The sequence below is a fragment of the Falco peregrinus genome, chromosome 6 (assembly GCF_023634155.1).
Source record: "Falco peregrinus isolate bFalPer1 chromosome 6, bFalPer1.pri, whole genome shotgun sequence".
NCBI classification, from domain to species: domain Eukaryota; kingdom Metazoa; phylum Chordata; class Aves; order Falconiformes; family Falconidae; genus Falco; species Falco peregrinus.
The window spans coordinates 81,049,882-81,068,652 of record NC_073726.1 but is presented as its reverse complement, the minus strand read 5'-3'; the positions used below and the strand labels follow the sequence as shown (position 1 = coordinate 81,068,652).

The 18,771-nt window shown below is 42.4% G+C and overlaps 1 protein-coding gene across 6 annotated transcripts in view; it reads left to right on the top strand.

The window, feature by feature from the left end:
- The first annotated feature begins 274 nt into the window (after positions 1-274).
- The window catches only part of DUSP16 (dual specificity phosphatase 16), a 69,832-nt gene continuing 51,335 nt past the window's right edge, over positions 275-18,771 (top strand). For 4 of the 6 annotated variants that reach the window (XM_055809280.1, XM_055809277.1, XM_055809279.1 and 1 more), the window contains exon 1: positions 275-357. The gene's annotated coding sequence lies outside the window, so the exon portion shown is untranslated. The remainder of the gene's footprint in view (positions 358-18,771) is intronic. The other 2 variants (XM_055809278.1, XM_055809281.1) reach the window with 2 other exon arrangements.

Here is an 18,771-nt window from a genome sequence, read left to right as displayed (position 1 = left end):
GGCAGCGGCGAGGCTGGTGGCAACAACTTTTATCCCTGCCGAGGGGACAGAGAGGCAGGGGGTGACACAGTAAGTGCCGGGAGGAGAGCAGGGACCCCTGGCACGGGGCCGCCCCGTGAAGCCGGCCCGGGAGGGGGGCGCAGGGCTGGGGGGGGCCGCGGCGGGGCCGGGCCGGGCCGGGCTGGGCGGGGAGGGGGAGGAGGGAGGTGAGGGAGAGGCGGGCGGCGGGAGCCCTCCCTCCCTCCTTCCCTCCTCCCGCATGCCCTTCCCCGCCGCCCCCTCACCTCCGGAGGAGCGCGCCCGCAGCGGACAGGTCGCTGCCCCGGCCCGGGCAGGCTCCGGCCGCCTCCGCAGGTGGTAAGGACCGCGGGTGAGAGGGAGGGGGGTACGGTACCGGTACCGGCACCGGCGGGCCGCCCCGCGCTCCCCCTACCTGCTGCGGGGCGGCCGGCACCCTGCCGTCCGCGGTGCCTCCTGCCTCCTCCTCCTCGTCCCTTCCTTTCTCACCTCCCGATATCCACCTGCCTCTCCTGGGGGGTGGGGGGGCGCCCTGTGTGCGCGGGAGGGGGGCAGCGCGCCGCCGGGGGATGAGCGGGAGCGCCCGGACTCCAGCGCGCCCCGAAACCGGCTGCGGGGGATGCCTGGGGAGGCGGAGGACCCGCTTTGGCGTGCGCGCCTGCCTTGCTAAACTTAGTAAACAGTGCCGGCCCCGAGTAGGCTTCCCCCTGCTTAAAATGGGCGAGGATGCTTTAAAGCCCCGAAAGGCTCCCGGAGAAATGTTGGAAGTTTTGCCTTCAACTTGCAAGACGTTTAAATTGAGGCAGTTGACAAAATGGAGGGCTGTGCCGTGGAGTCCAGGAGTGAAGCAAATTGCAAATCGTTAACCTGGCGTTGCGCTCTCGCCAAGCCGAGCTGCGCGGCGGGCAGCGGGGGGCGGCCTGCCCGGTACCCGCGGCTGCCGTTATCCCGCCCCCCCCGCCGCAGCGGCGGCGGTGAGCAGGGAGTGCGCATCCCTGCGAGCCCGACAAGGTGTATGGGATGTGCCTGCTGCAAAGCCGGACCAATGGTAGGATTTTTCAGCGGCCAAAACCCATTTGGTGACATGTCAGATGGGAAGCTGGTTTGTTGTTGGGTTTTTTTTTTTGGTGGTTGGTGGTTGTTGTTTTTTTTTTTTTTAGAAAAGCCATGAGAATTTACTTGCTTTTATGGTCGTTTCAGCTGGTTGAAATAGAAAGTTGATCTTTTGATTTTCCTTCGTGTGAAGGGTGTAGTCGTGGCGAGTTGTATTGTCTGACTTATGACTAACTTTTTTTGTTCAAACATTCGGACTATACCCAGCAGAATAAACAGATCTGTGCTAATTTTGAAAGCTAAAAGCAGATTGAACTCTTTCTCCCAGGAGCAACTCCTAAGGATGTGTGTTTGGGTTCTTAAAAGAAAAAAAAAACCCTACCAGAACCCCCAAATGGTTTTGTAATCCTTGCTTTGAGATTTATGCTATTCCTGGCAGCATGCGGTGAGGTAGATACAGAGTTTACAAAGTCACAACTGACCAAACGGGAGTTGGTTTGAGACTCTTGTGTTTTGAGAGGAGGTGGAAAAATAGTAAGTCTTAATTTCTTTTTATGGTCTTCATCCCACTGCCCATTGGAGATTGAGGCCTTCATCACAGTTGTTTATGTTGGTTGTCTGGGGGTTTCTATTTGAATGTGGAGCAAGTATGCAACAGGGGGGTGTACATGTATTTTTAGCTCTAATTTTGAATGACAAAAAGATACATAGAATAGTGATATTCAAAAGTAAATCCTGCATTTACTGAGTATACTTATTAATATTTTTAGGAAGGAAGCTATAAAAAAATGTCTGAGGTGTAATAAATTCTGGTTATTATGCTTGTTTAATACAATAGTGCTTCAGTATATCCTAATACGCAATTTCAAAGTCTCTTTTTAAATGAACAAATAAGTAGAAGCAGCAGAGAAGGTGCCAGTTCCTGTGCTAATTAGAGGTGGTAGCGGCAAAATGCTGTATGGTTTAATAGAAAAGTCCAGAAAGCCCAACCAGGCATTTAAAAATGCAACTTGTTATATAAAGGTACAAAAATACATTCCTGCTACTGAAGCTCTGGTTTTGTTAGCTACCTAAGCAGATATAAGGGAACAAAATCACACCAGAAAAACTTTTGTAGAAGAAAGTGAGCTCAATTTGTCTCTATTTCTGTAAAATGCACACTCTTCTTCCAGCAAAGGCAACTAGCCTGGTGCGGATGTTTGTTTTTAGCTAGAATAGCTTCAACTGTCCATAGGAACGGTATCGGCAGAAGCTGTGCAGGAATGTGTTAAATGGATTTCACTAGGAGCTCTGGCTCCTCTGGGGTCCATGCCAGCCCTTAGCCCGTGGGAGGAGTTGTGGTTGTATCTGCCATGTGCCTGTGCACCTTCCTTGGGTGCAAAATGACTGTGCCCCGGGAGTCCTGTGCCTCTATTCACAGCTAGCAGCTGGAGACAGAGTGAGCGAAGTCGTATGGAGTTACTAGAGAGTGGATGGTGGGACGGGCCAGCTGCTCTCCTGCCTTTAAGAGAGATTCATGTAAGCCTTAAGAAGCCCTCAGAGGGCAAATTCAGACTCTTTTCTAGACCTCTGTAAAAAATGCTGAAAAAACAAATGAGCTATTGATTTCTGTTACTTGCATTGGTCTTCATGTGAGCTCTGCTCCAGTGCGTTGTGCGGTAAGAGTTTGCTCAGTCACCTGTCTTTTCAAAGTTCGACACCTTAATCCCCAGACCTATTCAGGAATATTCACTATTTTCAAAATTCAAATCTTCTAAGAAATACAGTAAGCACAGTTGAAGCATTTTTTCCCTCAAGAAAAAATAGGCAGGGTGATAGTTTTCACTTTATAGTATGCCTGTTTAATTTTCTAGGACTTTTTTTTTTTCTTCTCTCCCCCCACCCCTTTCCTGTAAGAGCAGTCAGGAAAGCATCATGGATATTCTTCAAGTGCTGACAATCCTTAATAGCCAGATGGCGTAGAGTAGTTACTGTCAAAGGATGAGGTGTGGAAGGATTGGCACATCCCTTCCTTTTTCTTTTTTGCTTTTGTTTCACCCCTAGGAAAAAACATGGGTTTGGCCTGTGAATCCTTTGAATTTGTCTCTACAGATTTGTTGTTAAGCTGATCAAATGACTAAATGTTTCTTGAAATCTTGTATTATTCTGTGCATGGTTGTGTAATGGTACATCCAAGATTATTTAAGAAGAATTATCAAGAAGCTATTTTTCTGGGTAATAGGGAAGTAGCCGTGTCCCTGATGCATCAAATGGTATGTTCACTTTCCCTGCAGTTCCATAAGGATTGCTTCCAGATTTAGCATAGGATTTCTGTAGAATATTTTAAATATCAGTAACTACATATCATATCAATATCGGTAATATTTCTGTGATTTATTTGGTTTCCTCCTTCATAAACAAAGGGTAGCACATCATGCTTTAGGCCTGTCAGTTGCATACGTGGCCTCTACTTTCTGCGTGAATCAAAAGCCATAGGTGATGGGTGGCCTGGTGATGTGTATCAGGATGTCAGCCTGGATTAAAGGCAGTGATTAACTGAAGACTGGGAGTCATTTGCGTGAAGGTGAAACAAACACTGTAACTTCAGGCTACTTCCTAGTTGTTACTTGGGGGACCCTGTCCTCAGGGTTTTCTTTATCACTGGTACAATAGTATTACCATCCTGATGCCAAAGCTGATTGATATGAAACTGGCTCTGGAGCAAGGCTAGAGGCAGAGTGTTGCAGTGTTGCTGCCATCTGAAGATGGCTGTGGGAACAGGGAAGTTTGTATTGCCACTTCTCTCCTTAGTGGGACCTGGTCTTTAGATTGGTATTAGTTTGGCAGCTCTAAATAGGAAATTTCCTTTACAGTTACTCTGTAACTTCCCATAAAACCTGAAGGAAGCCATAAATACACATTAATGGTAAAGTTTGGCATCTTAACCTCAGGTTTTGCAAAGTTTTAATCTGAGCAGTTCTTGGTTTGCTTATGGATGGGGCCTGTTGGCAGCTGTCATGGTCTCCAGTGGAGGTGATGTTGACCACCAGTGAATTACTATTCCTCAGCAATCAAAGAGAATCCGTGTCTAGGGTTGTGTGTATGGAGGACGAGAGGGAAGATGGGCATGAGTTCAAGGCCTTGTGTTTCCTTTTGCTGCGCTGTGCGGTCAGCTGCTGAGCCAAGACTGACCTACTCGGAGTTGGCTGTGGGAAGGCTGGCAGCTTTCCATCTTGTGTGCCTATGAAATGCTCCAGCAGATGAAAAAAAAACCAACCCAAATTAATAATTTGGGCAGCCTAGGAAAGAGGGGAAAGAGTGTTGCCTCAGTGATGGGAGGTTTCTTGTGGGGCTACAGGGATGCAGAATCATCTCTCCTGCCATGGACCTTCCATGCTGCTGTTTTTCTGTGCTTGCACTGTCCAAAGCTGTAACATTTATGCTGCATGAGTATATGAAAGTAACTGCTGAAACAAGGTCCTTCTTTGAGAGGTAGTCAGTTATCTCGGCTCTTTCTTGGTCACAATATGAGCCATAAGTGGCCAGTAACTTACACAGCTTCTCTTTACTGTGTTCTTGAAACTAATTTTGCCCTGTGTATTACAAGTTTTCAGCCTGTTTCTCAGAAACTAGGATCAGTTGCTTGCCCAGACCTCTTCAGGTAAATTGGTGGTCTCGTTTGGTTTCAGGCTTAAGTTATAAATTTATGTCAGTTGTTTAGCAAATAAAGATACGTAAATGGATGTGTGAAGAGGCTTCCATTAGTTGAGGATAAATGTATTTTTTTGTCCTCTGTAAGATCTTTCCAGGTGCCATCCAGAGTGATAGTCTGCTAAAATAATATGAAAAATTTTCTTCATAAAATCATAACTGTGTTCCATTATATTAGTTTGGCAGAAAACTATGACACAGAAAGCTATGATATTGAGACTAAAACAGTGTTAGCAGTTTTCATTGTGCTTCACTTAATTTTGCTTTACTGTAATAATCTATTAATTGAGCCTGTTTGTTGAGTAAATGATAGATCAGTGGCTTGTACAAATACTCTCCTTTTAGACATCCTTACCTGTTTGTCTAATGTTTTTTGTATTACTGAAGGTGTTGTAGTAGACAAAAAAGATGGGTCTGAGTGTGTAATGTAGCAACATGGGAATGAGAAATTTACAGAGAGCATAAAACAAGGAGGACAACAGAGGCTAATTGTATGAAATGCCTTTTATGCACACGTTCTTGAGTTTGAATAACTAGTATGTATTCAGCCTGCTGGATTAGAAGGCTTTGGCTCTGCATGTGTAGCATAGATGTTGCTCTCAAAGTAGGAAAGCATCTCCCCCTGCTCCCCCCCACAGTATTCTGCAGTTCTGGATATAATTGATATGGTACTACGTTCTGCTCCTACTGAACCAGTAGTAAATCATGTTTAAAGGCTGAATAATTCATAATGTTAGGGATATAAACACCACACTTTTAATAGCCTGAGTGTTGTTTTTACTTCTTGATTGCTAGGTGTAAGAATCATTCACTCCAAACTTTAAAGACTCAAATCCCGTGTCAGGACTTGGGTTTCTACCTGCAAGATGGTGCTTGCAGGGGAGTGACTTTCTCAATAGTGCATATTTCACTAATTTTATACAGTCCCTTCAAGCACGGAAGCCATACATCTGAATAGCAACTTCAAATACATGCAAAGAGTCTGAACGCTTCAGAGGGCTTCTCTCAGTATACAGTCCTGCTACTGAAACAAGCCTTAATTTCAAAGGTGGGTCTTAAGCACCAAGAACATTTGCCTGAAGAACAGGTGTGAGATTGCTTTCCACTCATTGTATTAATGCTATCTGGAATAAGTGTAGCACCTCTCTTTTATACAGTTCCCACAAGTATTTTGTTACAGGTGGGAACCTGCTTAGGTGCTGGGATTTCATTCCTTCTTTCTTCACAAATTATGCTTGGGACTTGTTGTTTCCTCTTGCTTTCCAGCTCTGTTGTCCCTGACTGTTTCATGGAAGTCTGTTCAGACTCTGGTAGACTGGGAGGGAAGAGAGCTGGAGGGGGAAGAGACTTTCTGTTACATGTCTCTCTTCTAACCCCATCATACTCAGAAGTGCCTTTCTAAAATAGTATTTAGATAGGAGCCTCTTTGCTAGGAACACCTGGGGAGCAAACAGCATAAACTTCATCTTGAAATCAACATCTTCAGCAAAGCTTCATAATGCTTTGCCAGTTTTTAAACAAGGACAAAGAACATTCCAGCAAAAAAGTACAGCAGTAATCTTAGTGCATTGGGTTGCCATGTTATTAGGTCAAAATAAGTCTGAAATTACATGCTGGATTGAATTCAGATTAGCAGAAAGCAAATGGTGTCACCATTTAGTAGGGCTCCCACTGTCTATCCCAAGACCCTGGGTGCAAGGCAGGTGTGCTCCAAACTGAGGCTGGGCTGTGAACATTTCTCTTCCTGTAGTCTGGAGTTTTGTGTTGATGGCAAGTGGCTTCTCATAGCAAGAGAACCAGTACCACCTTCCCCTTTCTCCCAGGCTGCTACTGTGTCGTTTCAATTTCCTGAAAGCTCCCGCGTTTTACGCAGCAAGTGCTCTGAAGCCTTACTGAAGAGGGGTAATCAACAGTGACTGGTCTGTAGGTTCATAGTCCCGTACCTCAGGAAGACATGGCAGCTGAAGGGAAATGGGCACTATCTTTATGAGAGCTGGCAAATGCCATGTTCTTTTAGCTAGTAGGAGACTTATTTAGGGCATACCTAGACAAACTAATAAAGCTGTTTGTAATTTCCTCTGCTACCTTGTTTGTTGCTCATCATCTCCCTTTTTTCTTTCGGTTTGTGGTTTTTCTTGCTTGTGACTTTTCATCTGAATATATATGATGATGTATTTTTCCTGGTCAGTGGAGTGAGTTCACTTGTCCAGCAGGTGAAAATCCCTGACTTCTCATGGTTGACATGTTGTGAGCGTGTTGTCAGCTACTCAGTCCTCTCTTCTGCTTGTTAGGTGATCCACATTTGGATACCATCCAGCTGACAAAGCTTGTTTCCTCATTGTGGCTCACTTCACCTGTCTGCTCTAATTTCCAGGTAGACCCATTTGAAGATGCCTGAAAAATCTGTTTATCCAGCACGGACTTGAATGTATGAGTAGCCCATTTGTTGCCTGTTTCCTCTCAAAATATTACTGAAAGAGTTAACTCCTTCAAGTATAAAATGGATGAAAAAGAATAGCAACACAAGTGTAAATCTCCAAGATACTAGTCAAGAAAGTGTAAAAATACTAACTAATACTAATGCTGCCATTGCACATTTTTCCAAGATGCGCTTCCCAGGAAGAGACCCACATCCTTCTGCCCCCTCAAATTTACAGGAATTGAATCTTTTTCTCCAACTGAGGCTTGCATGACTTGCCAAATCTCCTGCAGGTGTGACCTGTTCTGGAAAGAGGAAATACGTAGTGTCTTTTTTCCCCCCTGCTGCCTCATGTATGGTTAAACCTATAGAAAGCTGTGGAGGAAGCTCAAGCATGCTGTTCCTCTGACAGCCTTCTGCAAATACAAGCTATTAATGACCATTGCCTTTCATGGGCAAAAACAGTACTGGCAATGCCTTTGTGCACTTTATTTAATGGCATAACAAGCAAGCACATTAGCTATTTTTATTCAAATGTCCAGACATAAGCCAGTATGGCAAAGTGGCTATGAAATGTCTGCATAGCTAAGTGAAAATACAGCTGCTGTTTAACACTAAATCTTTTCCTTTTAGTTACAGGATTTTGAGAGGGTTCAACCAGTGATCATCTAATGGTTCTTATTGAGCTGCAGTGAGGATTTTCAAGATTTTGCATTAAAATAGGCAGAATGTTCTTTTCAGTCACTGACTTTGTGTACTGTTTCAGTCAATGATAAGGAGGTAATGCAGCAGGAGAGGTGGGTGGGTGGGGGGACTGATTCAGGTAAAAGGTTCAGGTCTTGTCCTTTTCAGGAAACTTTAGGACTATCAGTTTGTATGTGCTGCTTAGTGACAGGCACACAAAAAAGGCTGAATGCAGTGACACTATTAACAAATGCTAGCTTAAGGAGACACAGTGTTTGTTTTGGGAATTTTTAAAGTCTGCCAAGTCCTTCAGTGGTGGCTTTTCCTCTTATTTTCTTTTTTTTTTTTTTCCTTTCCCTCTTTTCCTTGAAGAGGCTGTCTACCTTGGCAGAAAAATGGCTTTTATGGCTTGATGAATAATTTAAAAAAAAAAAATTCAAGATGGTGTTGATGATTTAAGTCTTTATGGATTAACTTGAGAGGGATGTTGAGCATTTAACTCTGTGTGTGTGTACATGCTCAGTTGTGGTGGCTTGACCCTGGCTGTATGTCAGGTGCCCACCAAAGCTGCTCTATCACTCCCCTCCTCAACTGGACAGGGGAGGGAAAATGTAACAAAAGGCTTATGGGTCGAGATAAGGAGAGGGAGAGAAATTACCATCACAGGCAAAACAGACTTGGGGAAATAAGCTTAATTTATTACCAATCAAATTGGAGTAGGATAGTGAGAAATAGAAACTAAAGCCTAAACCACCTTCCCTCCACCGCTCCCTTGTTCCTTGGCTTAACTTCACTCCCAATTTCTCTACCTCATCCCCCAAGTGGCGCAGGCGGACAGGGAATGGGGGTTACAGTCAGTTCATCACACGCTGTTTCTGCTGCTCCTTCCTCCTCACACTTTTCCCCTGCTCCAGCATGGGGTCCCTCCCCTGGCAGACAGTCCTCCATGAACTTTTCCAATATACGAGTCCTTCCCACAGGCCACAGTTCTCCATGAACTGCTTCAGTGTCAGTCCTTTCCGTGGGGTGCAATCCTTCAGGAGCAGACTGCTCTAGCATGGGTTCCCTGTGGGGTCACAAGTTCTGCCAGCAAACCTGCTCCAGCATGGGCTTCCCACTGGGTCACAGCCTCTTTCAGATGCATCTGCTTGCTCCGGTGTGGAGTCCCTCATGGGCTGCAGGTGGATATCTTCTCCACCGTGGACCTCTATGGGCTGCAGAGGCACAGCCAGCCTCACCATGGTTTTCACCATGGGCTGCAGAGGAATCTCTGCTCTTGTGCTTGGAGCACCTCCTGCCTCCTGCACTGACCCGGGTGGCTGCAGAGTTTTTGCTCTCACGTTCTCACTCCTCTCTGCTGCTGCAAATGTTGTGCAGATTTCTGCCCCCCCCACCTTCTTAAATATGTTCTCTCCAGGGTGCTACCGCCGTTGCTGTTGGGCTCAGCTTTGTCCAGTGCTGGGTCCATCTTGGAGCTGGCTGGCATTGGCTCTGTCTGACATGGGGGAAGCTTCTAGCAGCTTTTCACAGAAGCACCCCTGTAGCTCCCCCCTGCTGCCAAAACGTTGCTACGCAAACCCACTATGTGAGCAAATAGTTATAACTCAGTATTGGCATGCGTGGTCTCCGGTTCAGTTTTGGTTTTAAACAAAACCCCAAAACTTTAAAAATATGATAGAGGTCTGAAGGAAAAAAAAATTAAACCCCCTACTTAATATTATGCCTGGAACATGCCTGATACTGGAGTAGGTATCCAGTAGTAGCACATTTTTATGTATCTTTGCTTAACTAAATTACAAAGGACACTTAGAAAAATCTTCCTGTTACATCCACCAAAGTAAGGCGTTTCTACTGGGTGCTTGATGTTTGTCCCAACTGGTGATACTGCTTTTCAGTATAGTCAAACTATTCTTACTTAGCTGTTTATCACTTATTTAGCTGTTTTTTTCTGTTTATGTTGGCAAAGTGAGGATCTACAACTGTAACTTCCTCCTTGAAAGGTCTCTTCCTTTCAAATGTCAATTGTTATACATCAAAGCACAGCTGGACAAGTCTACCTATTGGTAGAAAATAGCATTACTTTTTTTTGGATAGGTGGAATGGGGTAGGCATCAAGTAAGTCAGCTGCTTTCAGACATGATGAAGGTAAAGTAATTAAACTCAACATATAACCACACCTTTCAGCTTCTCCACCAGCAGTAAAATAGACTTCTTTGAATTCAGAATTCTGCAGAATTTGTTCTGATTTATGTTTAAATGGTTAACTTGAAATGCAGCACTATCTCCTGATGTCTGTGGACAGAGCTGTGATCCTTCTGCTTTTACTCAAAGTGGGGTTAAATTGAAATACAGTGGAAAAATATTTAGGCTTATCACTTTCTGGAGCTGAAGTTTCAAATGGTATTTCCAGTTTCAAAAGTTGTGTGGTATTGGGGTCAACTTCTGTCATTGTGAAAATACTAGAAAAGGGAGACATACATAAGGAGCAGAACTGGAGAGAGAGAAAGAACAGGGAATAATGAAGAAGAAGAGGTATTGATCAGATGTTGGAAAAATATACCTGTATGAGCTAAACAAAGGGGAAAAAGAAGAAGAAAGTAGAGTCAACAGACACAAAAAATATTTTTAAAAAGGAATAAAGAAGTTCTGCATTAGTTGCGCATAAAAATGAGCCTTCTAAACCACAGAAAACATAGTTCTAATGTGACAACAGGATAAAATTGTTCCACTTCGGCTAGTAATACTAAGCTTGTAGTAGTAGATAACAAAGGAGTTATTTCCTGTGCATATGAGGAAAAGCCATTTGACAGGCTCTCTAAATGAAGTCTAACGACAAGTTGTAGGAAGTACAGGGAAAAGGTGTACCTTCCAGTAGGTTCATAGTAGTAAGTACTACTTGTGCATCTAGAAAATATCTTCTGAAGACTGTTAAACATTAATGACTTGTGTGTTTTGCCTTTCTGAATCTGTATTTGGTTTATAATTCATGTAACTGAAGATACCTATTAAAAACTAGAAATGCTGTATTGAAACATGCGATGCTGTTGAGAGAATAATATTGTGTGGGTTTGTGTATTTGATTTTTATCGCTAGGCATTTGCAAATATTTAAGAATGAGTTAATTTCAAAACATTGCACTATAGGCCATATCTTCATGTTGGAAATTTGTAAGGTTCAGAGACTTAAGCTTCAAACAGCATGCTTCTGAGTCCACATATGTCTTCCAGTGCAACTGAAGTGGTGGGAAGGAGGGGGGTAAATGATCTGTCTAAATACTTCTGTGTTGTGAGTTGCTATTTTTCTTCATGGTGTTAGTAATTTATTGATGGCTTTTTTAAAATCTGCTATATAATAGTTATTCTAGATGGAAGAGAAGCTTTTATTTTGATTTTTTTTTTTAAGTTGGCAAATTTTGTGTTTGCTTCTAGAATATGCCCTGTTCAAGAGGCTGATGTCCTCTAACTACGTTGCAGGTACAAATGTAGTAGCTTCCCCAGGCCCTTGCTGTTTGTCTTCTAACATTTTTGGGTTACTTGATATGCTGCTCTTGGTGTGAGTGCTTTGTAAGTACAACTAGTCAGTACCACAAGGAGCTTTAACCTAAGTACACAAAGAAGAACAGTAGTCTAAAGGCTATTGACAAAGTGTCTTTTTCCAGCTGTGCTAGTAGAAAAGGTTACGAGTCCAGCTGCTTGACACAGCCCCTCTGCCTCTAGCTGCTGCCCTAACTCTGCTGCTTAGAGTAGTTTTTATGACTGTTCATCCTTCGCTTGAGGTCAAGCCAGAGAATGAACTCACAAGTAGCCTGTTCTGCTGTTTGAGCTAACCTGTTTGTGTTTGAAGCAGACCAGAAATCCCTTGTGCTGTTTGCTCCGTAAGCTCTAGGTGGTTGTTTGCTCCGTGCCAACCTTACATTACCTGCCTTTTTGACACATAGACAAACCTCAGAAGTAAGATATTCTATAGACTATCCTCTCCTTTCTTCTGCATTCTGCCCAACTTGCTATTACCCTTCTTGTCCAAAAGAAACAGGTTCATTAGCAGTAAAAACGAAACGGGAAAACATTAGTGTGGATTCACTGAAACTGGTAGAGCACTCTCAAGTTAGTACAACGTAGCGTACATTTCTATGACAGGTAACGCCAAATGCTCACAAGTACTGTGATTCTTTTCTTGTCTTCCCAGCCACCATCACTGCAAAGTCACTCCTTTAATGGCTCTGAAGATCCCACAGTGAGCTAGAGCCAGGAACCAGAAATGGCTGAAAATTGTTTGGATGTGGTTTATTTATGTGTTTGTTTATTCAGCTTGTTTGTATGGTTAGTTTGTGACTGATTTAGCAATTTGAGTCGGCTCACTGAATTAACATGTGAGCTGGCTTGAGGGACATGGTCGGTGTCTGGTAGCCCTGACCTAGTTTGTTTTAGGCTGGTGTGGAGTGTACCCCCTCAGGCTGCCCTGCTGGTTGGGTGCTTGCTGTGTGTGGAGCTCTGAAACAGCAGTTCTTGGAGAAGCCAGAAGTATGATGGGCTCTGCCTCCTGTTCACATGTCTGCCTGTTGAGGGGGTAGGAATGAGCTTCGTGGTTTGGTAGCCAGGCATGCGGCAGCAAAAGAATTCCCTCTTGTCCCAGAGACCTGTCTTTTGCCCTTGTTTGGGGGTTTCCTATGCACTTGACCCACAAGCCAAGTCTTGAGTTGGAGTTGCCTGTGTCCTTCAGTGCAGGTAAGCCTGTTTTTCCCATCATTTTCCAGATGAAGGGAATCACTGAAACTCAGAGGAACTCCTTTTCAAGTTCATCTTCTGCAGAGGCAGCAAGAAGTATATTCATTATGTGGATTTACCCACTGGACACTAAGGCTGGAACCATCAATTCAAGCTAAAAAATTGCTTGCTTCTTTGTTTGCTGCTATGTATTCACATTGGGCTTGCCTTGGCTTCCCAGAGCTCCAGGAGCTTTGTGCTCCATTGGAAGCTGTTGGTTGTCTGCCACCTGACAAGTTTAGAGCTTGAGTTCTGTCAGGATGCTTTTTCTTTTAAACAGTGGCAGGACATATACATAGTGCGTGTGTGTTTGTGTTTTTCTATACATACACCCACGCAGAAACTATGTATCTATAAATACGTGAACATACACGTGTGTATATATACATGCATACCCTGTCCAAAGCAGCTTACATCTTATAATGCTTTCATTCAAAGTGATTTCTTAATGTTTTATATGATAAGAAAAGCAATTAATTAGCAAAGTGAAACAGCCTTGCAGATAAGCCTTCTTGAGCTCTGTCGGAGTATAATGAATTGAGAAGATCTGAGTACCTGGTCTTCATGGAACACTTTGTATGTAGTTTTAGTGGTTATCACTATCTGAAGTAAGCAGATAAATTTTGTGCATTTGGTAGCTTATGGTGTATCTGTTTGAATATACCTGTGATTTCTGATCATTACTTGGTCTTTCAAAGGAAATTGAAATGAAAACCTCATCTCTTTCTAATGAAAGCTTGGAAGCATTTCTTTTATATCTTATTTGGTAAAATGAAAAATCTCTGTTCTGCTTTGAGAATGGATGACTAGTAATGTCTATTTATTTTTTTACCCTGTCTGATTTTTTTCCCCTTTTTCTGCTTATATTTATTTAAATGATACTAGTGCCTTCAGAGTTGTCAAATGAAACTCTCATTTTCCTTGCTTGTTAATTGCTTGTGTCATCTCTGCCCGCTGCTCTGGGGGAGGTGTTGATTAAACCTACAGCTCAATTTAGTACTCACATTCCTCTTCAGCAGGTGTTTCTGACTTGTTTTTAATCATAACACTGGTTTTTTGTACACTTTCAATCTCAAAATGATTTGGGTTTTTGGAGTGTTCTTTACATTTAATTTGAGTAATTAGTATGCTGATACCAGCATCATCTTCTTGGGGGGCTGCCTAGAGTAAAAGGGTTCTGCTGGTTCAGCTGGAGCTCTGCAGAGCTCCTGTTGCTTGCCGTATGGCTGCTTGCAATGTCATCCACACTGGAAGAGGTAGTGTTGGAGGACATCGTGTATAGGGCAGATGGGAATCCAGAGCATCCTGCTGATGTAATTGCTGTCCCTACATCATGTCAGTGCTAGTCTTGTTACTGGTGGCATTCTGTTACCTGAGGGCTTTTGTCATTTAAGGAAGAGACTTTTTTTTTTTTTTCTTCTATTTTCCCCCTCCCCAGACCATGCAGACTGAGTTCTGCTGACTTGTGTCAAATTTGCATGTGGGTTTGTGCAAACAAGTCAACTCAAGTAGCCTGTCTGTTGACACAGCTCTGCCATTCAGGTGCAAAGCTAAAGAATAAACCTAAAAAATAGTTAATTTCCAGTAACTTTGTCCAATATTGTTTCTATCAATAGAGACAACAATTTGTCTCCCCCCCTGAGTATTTTTTCCATCTTCTCAATGGTGGAGTCTGTGCATGTGGTTGTAAATACTATGTTTATCTTAAATTTTAGATTCTTTGGAATTTCTTGTTATAAACTACAAAATGGACTTTCTAGTAAATCTACATAAAGTTCCTTGAAAAAATTGAGTTGACATCCTCAAAGACACATGGGCAAATATAGTGGTGGGTTTGGGTCATGGAGAAGGGTTGTTTGGCATCCTCCCTCATTTCTTGCCTTATGCTCCTTTATGTCTATTGTCAGGTCTGCCAGAGGTTCTGGGTGGAAAATTTTAAATAAGTTTTTCTAGTACTGAAGCTCACTGATCTTTGCTTTTTTGTGGTGGTTTTTTCCCTCTTTTTCTGTCCCCTATGGCGTGTTTTACAAACACTTTGTACCTATGCTAGAATAGCTGGCTTTAATGAGCATTACGTATTTCTGTTTTCTGCTCAGCCCTTGCATTCTTTAATTCCCTCATAAATCTTGAAGACATAGTGCCTTACTGTTAGTTTTTTTTTTTTTCTTTTCTTCTTTTGATATGTCAGTCCTTACAGTAGATCATCTTAGTCCATCTCGAACTTATCTTTTGCCAGTATCCTGTGTGTGGGAGGCTCTTGCAAAGAAACCTATTTTTGCTTTCTCAGCTATTATTATCTAGTTGCTAGTATCAAATTTAATTACACCCTTCCATTTTTGTGTGCCAGGACTTATGATTTTTATTATTGTTTTGATACTTTTTCCAATTTGATACTCTTTGCTCTTCTAAAGCTTTTTTTTTTTTCTCCTGTCTGCTGTCACTTATGCTGCTTTCTGTTTCTTTACCCAGGCTTGGATTCACATTTTTCTGGGATATGCTCATTTGGCCTGTGTAACCTCATGAAAATGTTGCCATTTGAACATAATGACTCTTTTCTTCCCTGGCTTCCTGTTCCCTTTCCTTGTGAAGTGGTATGTATACCTTCCGCAACTTTCAGACTCAGCTGGGAGCTAAACATGCAGCTTTTAATTTCCTCTCTCTTCTTGAATTGAGGATCTTGTGGACCGGTGTTGTTTTCATCACCACTTCTGAAACATAACGGCGTGGTACTAGTTTTGGTAGGATTCCTTCCATGAGTGTGATGAACTCGTTTGTGTTGTGGCCATTGTCATTTAGCAGTGAGCTAATGCAAACAGAGAACTGGCTTGCTGACAGCACTAAGCTCACTCAAGTGAGGAGCAGATGAAAAGCTTAGTTTCTTATTTCCAGGTAAAGAACAAGCACGGAATGGGAAATATCCCATGGCATGTCCTGCTGTGGTTCAAAGGCTAAATTCAAATGTAGATTCTCCTTCAAATTAAATTCCTCTTGCGTTTGGCATCGTATTCCCCTTTCTTCTCTAAACAGAACTGACTTTCCCCCCTCTTCCACAGTAACTGTGTGATTCCTTGTTTAGTTTGCAAGAGCTCTGATGTTTTCCTGAATTAAAGATGCCAGTGTTTTAGTGATTTCTTTCTCCTTCCTGTATTTGCTGCCCTCCTCCCAACACCCACATACAGACTGTTTTGGGGGTTTATTTGTTTTTATTGTCCCCTAGGAAAAGACTTTTCCTCATCACTCTTCATGGCAACTTGTGGTTCCTCATATACAAGGTGCTTCAGTTGACTTCAGATGTAATGCCAGTGCCATTTTACCAACTGAAGGAGTAAGGAAGGCTGGACCGATAGTATAGTGTGCTCTCTGCTTCGGTAACAGCTGTCTTCCCTTCATATGGGAGTGTGATTCTCTAAATTCCTTCCTGATAGGTTTCCATTTTGAAATACATTCTGTCTAGAATGACATGGCATATCTGCAAGCATAAAATTGTTATGAAACACTAAGCACAGAGAACTTGTTATCAAAATACTTGTTCCTTCATTTTTTTTGGTTAAGGTCACTGTTGTGAAATGGAATGATTAAGAAGTATTACTCCAGAAATAGAGAAAAGGTATTGGTGATTGCATCTTTTTTCTGCAAAAACCAGTGCTGTCTTGAGACCCAGTTACTCAAAACCAAGTTGTAATGAAAATATACTAAAATCTTCAGCTTTAGCTTGGTTGTATCAAATACTTGGTAGAACTCCAAAGTGGTAAATAACTCAGTTATTTTCTTTTTGGAGTCCTAATCTTGTTTGCTTTGGCATCTAAAACCAAAGTCGCAGCTTATTTTTACTTAATACACACTTTTTTTAGAGTATCCCTTCCATGCAGTAATGCAGATATTTATTACAGAACTCAGGAGGCCGTTCACAGACCGTGGACTGTGCTGTGTTTGGTGGTCCCAGAGGCGGAGAGGAGTGTTGTTTCACCTAGGCAATTCTGGTTGGCATAATCATCTTAGTACTGATGCCAAAGTCCTTGTAGACTTTGTGGCAAAGTAGTGAGGTGTTGAGGCAGTGTTGGGAAGGAGTGTGAGATGGGTGAGGGTCTCGTACTCTCTCCTATGGCTTAAGAAGAAAATAAAGATGGATCTGGTCAAAGGAGCAGGTCTGGAAAAGTACATTTGCTGCAGTGTTCTGCGTAGGTGTGAGCAGCATAGTCAAGGCCAAAGGAAATGCTACTGTGCTACCAGCTAAAAGACATCGTGTGCCTAGGTGAGTGTTTTTCGTCCATCTATGTTGTTTAAATTCTCTTAATATCAAGTGGAAAAATGGGCAGGGTACAACTCTAGCTTCTCTGCGGAGAAATCCTTCATGAGATGAAGTAAGTTGATGGGAAGGGGGAGTGCAAAAGGGGACCCTCTTGGCTGTAGCAGATTTTTTAGTTCCTTCAGGAGGGTACTAGAAATTACTTAAACATGCAATGACTTGATTTGTAGGTGAAGCCATTAGCTTGTGATGCATTTTTCTAGATTGGCCATCAGTTAATTGTGTTTTCTTTCTGTCACTTTTTATTGCAATGTGTGGTGGTTAAAATTCAGAAGAAATCGTAGTAACATCGTAAGTTGCATGTCTTTTCTATTACTTCTGTTAACAGCAAGAATTTATTTTTGTTGATGGCTGCTAACAGTTGGCATGCGTAAGATGACATCTTCGAAGTAAGTCTTAAGCAAACAAAACCACCTTTCTTCTGTAACTTCTGGTGTTAATTCCTGTCTTTCTGCTTTTTCTCTTGAGACTGTGTTACAAGCAGTGGTTGTTTCTTTCATGTATGATTAGGTTTGCTATGGAGGTTTTAACACAGCTAAGTTTTAAGACAGCAGTCTAAGACCAGGTTAGGTGTCAAAGTGATGGGTTTACACATGGTGGTTCCTGACCATCCCCAAAACATAGTTCATGTAGACTTGTTTCTGATCCAGGAGGACATATCCCTTTGACCACCGTTGTTACTGTGTTCTCTGTGATCTTGGTGAAGTGCTACACATGAACTTTGTGAAGTAGTGCATGTGTGTTAAATTGAGATTTGCTTTCAGACCTTTCAGGGTGTTTGTTTGTTTGGGGTGTTTTTTTAGGAAGCTCAAAGCCACAACAAATTGGCAGGTTTTCTGATTGCATTTTCAGATCTGGCTGTCTTTAAAAGGCCCATCAGGTGCTAATACATAATGCTGGGTTTTCAGTGTACTGTTTGTATAGGATGCTACAAATTCATGTATCACTCTTAGTGTGGCTGTCAAACCTCAAACAGTTTAGCTATGTTATAGTTTTATAATGGATTAAGTAAATTTTCTCTGGATTCAAAAATTTAAATCGAAATGCAGTTGATCATGATGATAATATAAATATGGTAACAAAATTACAAGACCCTTCCGCTTAATCTCTTGTTCTTTATGACTTACTTGAAACCTGTAAAGCATAACAGGTCACCTGGAGTTGCTCTTCTCCTTCAAAATTATTTAACTTTAAGGTTTTCTTAATTGTGAGATAATCGGAAGATGCCTATCTCAGTAAACCTGATGGCAGTGTTACCTCCAGGCTCTTTGCACATTGGCTGCTCTCCTTGTGATGTTCTGAATGCTTCTGCCGTGGTGGATGCAACACACCATTCCTGCTTGGGGCATCAGTAGTCTAGAGATGGATTTTGCAAGTTTGTCTGTGTCTGAAGCTATTGGCAATCTAATTGCTGGATTCAGACGTGGAACTTGCTCCTTACAAAAGCTTTCTTGTGAGTAAACCTGAATACATTTTAATGTCTGAAAAGAGCAAGGGTGGGTGGGGTATCATGGGAATTGCCTTTAGCCTTGCTAGATGGATAGACAGCCTGTGAAAGGCCCCAGGAGGATTTGATTGTGCCTTTAAAAATACTAAAAGAAGGTACTGATATTTAGATTCTTAGTTAGTCTGGTCTTCTGTGATCATTTATTCCTAAAAAGAAACATGAATTCTAAGTCAGTAAATCATTTACTTGATGTCAGTTGTTCACCAAAAGAATGTTGGTTATGACTATGGTTTTGTCAAAATCAACAAGTGCTAAAAGATACTTACCTGGGCTATTCAGTGGCTTGTCTGGAAGCCCCTGTTTTAAGTCATGGCAGTTACATACAGCAGTA